Raw genomic sequence first — 6,473 nt, forward strand, 5'->3', positions numbered from 1 at the left:
GTGAGGAAACAGTAATACTAAACATTTACCATGCCTATAATATCCATTATATGCATATTTTGACGATTTGAAAACCTGAAAATTATAAAGCGTTGCGACGCGAAACGATTGAATAATTTGGAAAGTTCTGTTGTTGTCGTTATATTTTGTGAAACGTAGAGGATTATATAAAGTAAAAAATACATTCCCTCATAGCATGAACACTGATGGCCGAGTGGTCTAAGCGGAAGATTTTTACTCCAGGACTCCAGGGGTCAGTGGTTCGAACCCAGTTGAGGATTACTTTTGTTTTACTTTTTTGTATACGTGTTGTTCTAATTTACTGGAGATTTTAAAGTCCAATGTTTAAATTTATCAATATAAAACATTTAATAACAAACTTCAATACATTCCAAAATCTGTGAAAAGGCCTCTTTAAACGCGGTCATCTCATTCCAAAGTTCTTGTCAGTTGTGCTTTTTTTATTCATGAGTATATGAGTTATGAACATTAAATTGATTTTAAATAATACACGTCACTGCATTATGGTATTTGCAACATAATGTCGTCTAGTTATGGTAAACAATATAATATGAACCTAAATTGTCTTTAATGACCTTTAATGACTTCTCACTATTGGTATTTGTATAATGGTTACTTACCAACCTACTATACAATACAATACCAACGTTATATACAAATCAAGCAATATACCTTTAACTACAGGACATGGCTGTAAATATTCTCCGGGAATGTTCTTAAACGTCTCTAAATCCTGCTCCAGTGGGTTCAAACTATAATCAAACGTTTCAAAATCATCAATAAACGCATGTTTGTTTTTTGATATGACCCGGTCTGGTAAAGTCCGTATTGCCTGGGCGAATGACTTTTTACGGCCTAACTTGAGTGCAGATGCCTCGCTATTCAGATGCGCCCGCGTCAGACTTTGATAAAACTCATCGTATGTGACGTTAGCGGCTTCACCGCGAGATTTATAAGGAAAAATGATGTCACGTGCCATGATTCCACGGCTTTGCAATCTGCCCCACACACGAAACAAAGCGCAGTGAAATGTAACGTTACAACCCACTATTTTATCCTTTTTGGAAAACACCCAGTCAATCGAGTCGACGATTTAATCTTTTGTCGCGTCTCTTTCAAAGTCTTTCACATCCAAGTGTATGCTCAGGTTCTGCGTGAGGAAGATCGTGTCCTCTTTCAGCGTTTCGAATTTGCCGACATACTTAACGTTCAGCGCGCACGGGAGGCAGTGCTCGTGGCTCGGACTGAAGTGGCTGTTCACACATTTACCGTCGAGGATACTGTCCGTTAGGTGATCCACAAAGTCCACAAAAGACACATCGTTGGCGCATTCCCCCATGTACTGTTGCCCCTTCTTCCTTGCAATTTCGTCTGCATGGATCATCCGGTATATCCAGTTTGGCGCATATAGTTTATCTTACCAGCCCGAAAACAATCGCCAATATGGGTTCCTTACAAACATGATAATGTTGGAAGTTTCAAACACAGAATTGATTTCTTGCCAGTCCATGTCTTTCATAGATCGATAACCAATTAGTTTATACGCATTGGTCGGTTTGATTATTGACGGATGCCCGTCTGAGCCATTTGCCGCCATTTGAAATATCCGTCTCCAGAAGGTACTCGCGGTCTTTTCGATGGCACAGAAGACAACGTGCTTATCTTCTACATTCAAAAAATGCTTCCTCGGATCATTACAATCTGGTTTTAAAACAATACCTCGCAAGTCTTTGTTCTTCTCGCACGTGTGTCGAATTCTCCGTAATCTAGTCTGGAATCTTTTCTCTGCCGTTTGAGCCTGCAACGTGTGTATAAAAACTGTGGATTTTGTATTTGACCTATTCTAGGCGATGGTCGGTTTACAAATAAAATTTTAAATAATAATTATAAAGCTTTCTAATAAAGCAATTTTAAGATGATACATATTTATTATAACTCCATCAAATGGGCAAAGACATACCCGTTTCAATCAAGGTTTCACCCTTAAAATATATATGCCCTAAGTAGGCGGCACATTACTTAATATATTATTGTATTCTATTGATTTAGTACTCACAAGAATGAAATAGTATTTATCTTCGTCACCCTGTTGAGTATACGTTCCTAATAAATATCTTTTTCAATGCAGAAGTCCGTGAATAATTCAAGGCCTTGTTTGTTTCTGTCGTTTGTGTAGAACTATTCAATGGAATGTACGAAACGGGAATAGTCTGGGGTACTGTATCATGGCCTATTTAAACAATCAAAGCAACACATACAACGTACTGATAATGATATGTAAATACCTCCAACTACTGAATCATTTATCTCCATCAATCTATATTAAAATTAACAACAATTAACAGTCAGTAAACCGTGATCTTTTTATACCTATGTGTAATGATATTTAACTAGCTGTGTATGTATATTGTTAGAACGAAGAATTTTAAACAAACTTTTATTTCATGAAGTCAAATAAGATTTGTGTATACATGTCGAATGAACTTACAATGCCATGGATAAGTCAACGTGCCAATTTTTTAACAAAACAAAGGCAAAAAACATAAATCTCAACTTGCATATCCCGAATATTAATAGAGATAAATTCAAATTCGGTCTAAACACAACGCTTACCTGTCCGTATCGCGTGAAGTGCGAGGAAGACACCAGCAACGATTACAATGAGTGATAGTGTAGTCCTCCGCAGGCTTGCTCTAAATGTCCGCACCATCAACGACATGCCCATGTCCATTAATACCGTTACGTCACAATTCCTGAAATATCAATGTAAACTCATGCTTAGCTAACACCAATCGGAAACGTCACAATGAATGAAACACTTAGTGTTACGTCAAAAATACTGGAACATCAATGTGATCGTTAAATCTATGAAAGAATATTGTAACATATCACCCAACCGCATATATGCAATAACCGGTACATCATTTAATATGCATGTTGGGCGTTTAAATCCTGATTCCTGATGGTACAATACATGAGAACCAAGCATGATGGATTTAAACAAGGTATGTTCAACGATCCCCAAATATCGTGAGATTAGTAGATATCAAAATGAGTTCAATTTAAATCGTGTAATTCGCACGTGTTATTCTTTGGCGCTGTCACGCAATCATTCGATTACACGTCATGCGCTAATTGCCGTAATGACGTAAATCGTATGAACTTCTGTTTATTACGTGGCAAATATGACAATTCGGTTTTTCCCCTTTTGTAAATTAATCCGTATAATAACATGGAATGAAATATACAACAACAAAGCCATAGGTTAATCCCAGTCCAATTTAATATATATTTGAATGTCTCTATGTATACTTCATTTCTACAAATATTTAAATACAGTCCCATGGCTTCCTGATTGGACCTTTCTTTGTCCGTTCACATCTTAATCTATGCGAAGATTTTCCGACAACACATTCACCTTTAAATTGACAGGTTAATTTGAATAAAATAAAATAAGCTTCCATTCATTTCTTGTATAGCCTATAGCACTAGTATTCGTCTTCACACCTGCTAATTGTTAATTGACTCAAATACTAATTGTTTACCAATTATATCATGTGGTCGGAAATAGTTCACATTGCGTTGTCCGTTCGATCTTTTTCGATCGGATGTTTTTGACATTTGATCAAAAGTAATATACCTGAGGCAAGGCGGATGGTAGTTTCATAGCCCATCATCTTGACATCTGTAACATAATTATGCATTCAGGTAAGCTTAACTGCGTTTTGATGTAAACATACTCTGATTAAATATTTGGATCAAAAGTCTACTCGTTGACTATAAAATTATTTTCTTTATAATTAAAAATAAATAAATAAATAATTATTAATAAATTAATAATTCTATTATTTATCAATTGGACATTTGGTGTACACAAATGCTTATTTTATTTGACTGTGTTGTGTTATGGGCTCTATGTAGTGGGTCATTTGCTAGAACACATTTATATAATGTTTATGCTACAAATTCATTGATAACTATTAGTATTATATTATTATTATATTTAATTGTTTGAAAATTCAGATTACCAGAAATCAGCTGAAGCACCCAAACTGTGGCAACATATGCAGGCTGCTAAGAAGGTGTCAATCATAAAGACTTACAACTTATTGAATGTGCTGTTATTAAATAAACTTGTAACATGTGTTGTTATTATTAATAATACTGTTATAAAATCAATTTATTAAACTTGCTGTAAAATGGTCAGTATTTTGTTTGTATTTTAATAACATGATCTTCATTTCCCTATTGTATCCCAAGTATTGCGACAACTTTTTGAATTTGGCGAAAGTAAGAGAAGACAATTTTTTAAAGCCCAGAGGAATCCTGATTATCACACTTACTACACCAATCATGATAAATGAACTATCTTCGGATTTTTTCGGCATAGCTGTAAAACGTCACTTTTAACCTTAGATGACCTTCATTTATGATAGGTTCGAAATGAACAAACCCGAATTGTGCATTGGCTAATAATGCAAAATTCACCGTAAACATTGGTAGTTTGGTCACCAGGATTTGATGCATATCATTTGAACTGAAATATGAATATATTGTAAATCACATGTAAATTACAATAAATTTAAAACTGTCACATGTCTGTACAATTAAAAGAATCTATTGTTTACATGCCGTAGCGGCCTTACTAAACATTACAAAAAAGGCTAGATTGCACTTTACCGGTACGCATTTTTTTACCACTATCGACAAAGCGGGTGGGGGGGGGGGGCGGTAGCCCTCGATACTAAGGAAATATATAGGTGTTGGAAAAATATCTGTTTTGATTTTATTAGTGTAAATATGTTTCTTTGTACTTTGTTTTGTTCATTTTTTTTATAAAATTCTGTTTTTCTGCAAAAAATGCATATCCCTATGATGCTTGCAATGTAGAGTCTTGTATGTTTACATTCTACTAAAATCTGTACACATTATAACACATTATCTGTTATTTCATTTCAACATAATGTTCATAGTTTTTCAGTGGCGAATATGTTTTCTTTTCCTATTGAAACTAATGTATTACTCGTTCAATTATGAAAACATAGTCATTACAATACTTATTGACAATAAAACATACAATTTCACCTCTTCTTGTTCTTCATTTTTATTTGTTAATACATTAAACTATATTATCTTATTGTCACTCACTACCTACATTAAAATAAATGGTCACGACACAGAGACACAATTTTGTTTTACGGATCATTTTGGCTTGGAGGACTAGGTGTGTCATGTAAAATATCGAATATAATATATATTTTTATAAACAACTGATAGCAAAATGAGTTGCAGATAATTGGTCATTTACCACATTTTAACGAACTCTTTTGACCTGTTAATTCTTTTCAGCTCAATTCAACAGTGAAAAAAGCCAATAATATCACTTTAAGAGTAATTCAGAAGTTTATTATCAGGTCATCACTTAGTCTTCATGACTACGTTATGTGCACACTTGCCCCTCTGACCTTTCAGAGAAAAATATTAATTTTGAGGCAAAGAAGGTCAAATTTACCTTGGCTGCCCGGGTATTCACCAACGAAATATTTTTTATGCAAATAGACGAGTGCACGGTGGACAATGAGACCTAAATGTGCAATGGTAGAAAATTTAAAGGCAATTCATGCCTGGTTGCCCTTAAAAGGACAAGGTTACTTAGCAAAGAGATTGCTGACAGTTAAATAAGACCTTCCAGTCCACCGTGCGCTGCGCCGCAAATATGGCCTCTCTAGACGCCTCAAGCCGTCGACCCGAACCCCAGAATGGTTTCCTTAGCACGTTGCTCTCGACCCTCTCCCCCTATCCAACTACGAGCCAATGCCTTTCCGCTTGGCGATTTTTCCAAGTTTTGGGAGTCAGCGAAGTCAGCGGGAGAGGATTTTCGGGTCGAGGGACGACGAATTCTCTTGATTAACAGAGCCGCCCGCAAAAATTCTCCTTTCCGACCGTCCTCATACGATGTAGTGAAACCGCTCTCCACCTACGGACTTTTACCATTCCGCTTGAGGATTCTTCGGAGTCTTCAAGAAATTCTTCTGAGGGTGACTCTATGCGGTCGCGACGTGCAGGCTTCAGCTGCTGACCGAGCTCTTTTAAACTAGGAATACTATAACATTTTATTGCATAACCTTCTTCTGTCTTTATTTAACCATAATTTATCTTAATAAACTAAGGTATAAGAACACAAAGTATAGTAATATCAATAAATAAATAATATTAATTAAAAAACACAATTATATACATATACTACGTGGTAAACAACATGCCGGATGCCGGACCAAAAATAAGTATTATAGATACTAGTGCATTTGCGCAGAAAGCGTCTTAGCAATATCCTTATTTAGCATATAATAATTACAACACCTATGTTGTCTCCAGCTTGTTTATATAAGTTTTTGTGAATGTGATAACTTGTTTTGTTTTTAAATACAATATATAATTACAAAACCTACAAT

General features: G+C 35.3%; 1 long non-coding RNA gene across 1 annotated transcript; it reads right to left on the minus strand.

The window, feature by feature from the left end:
- Nucleotides 1-501: 501 nt before the first annotated feature.
- Nucleotides 502-3,811, minus strand: LOC127872762 (uncharacterized). The gene is made up of 4 exons (XR_008045777.1): nt 3,662-3,811; nt 2,635-2,774; nt 2,078-2,251; nt 502-1,819 (listed from the first exon to the last, which is right to left on the minus strand). It is a non-coding gene; the product is annotated as an uncharacterized LOC127872762 (long non-coding RNA).
- Between the last annotated feature and the right edge of the window lie 2,662 nt (nt 3,812-6,473).

This window comes from Dreissena polymorpha, chromosome 1 (assembly GCF_020536995.1).
Source record: "Dreissena polymorpha isolate Duluth1 chromosome 1, UMN_Dpol_1.0, whole genome shotgun sequence".
NCBI lineage: Eukaryota > Metazoa > Mollusca > Bivalvia > Myida > Dreissenidae > Dreissena > Dreissena polymorpha.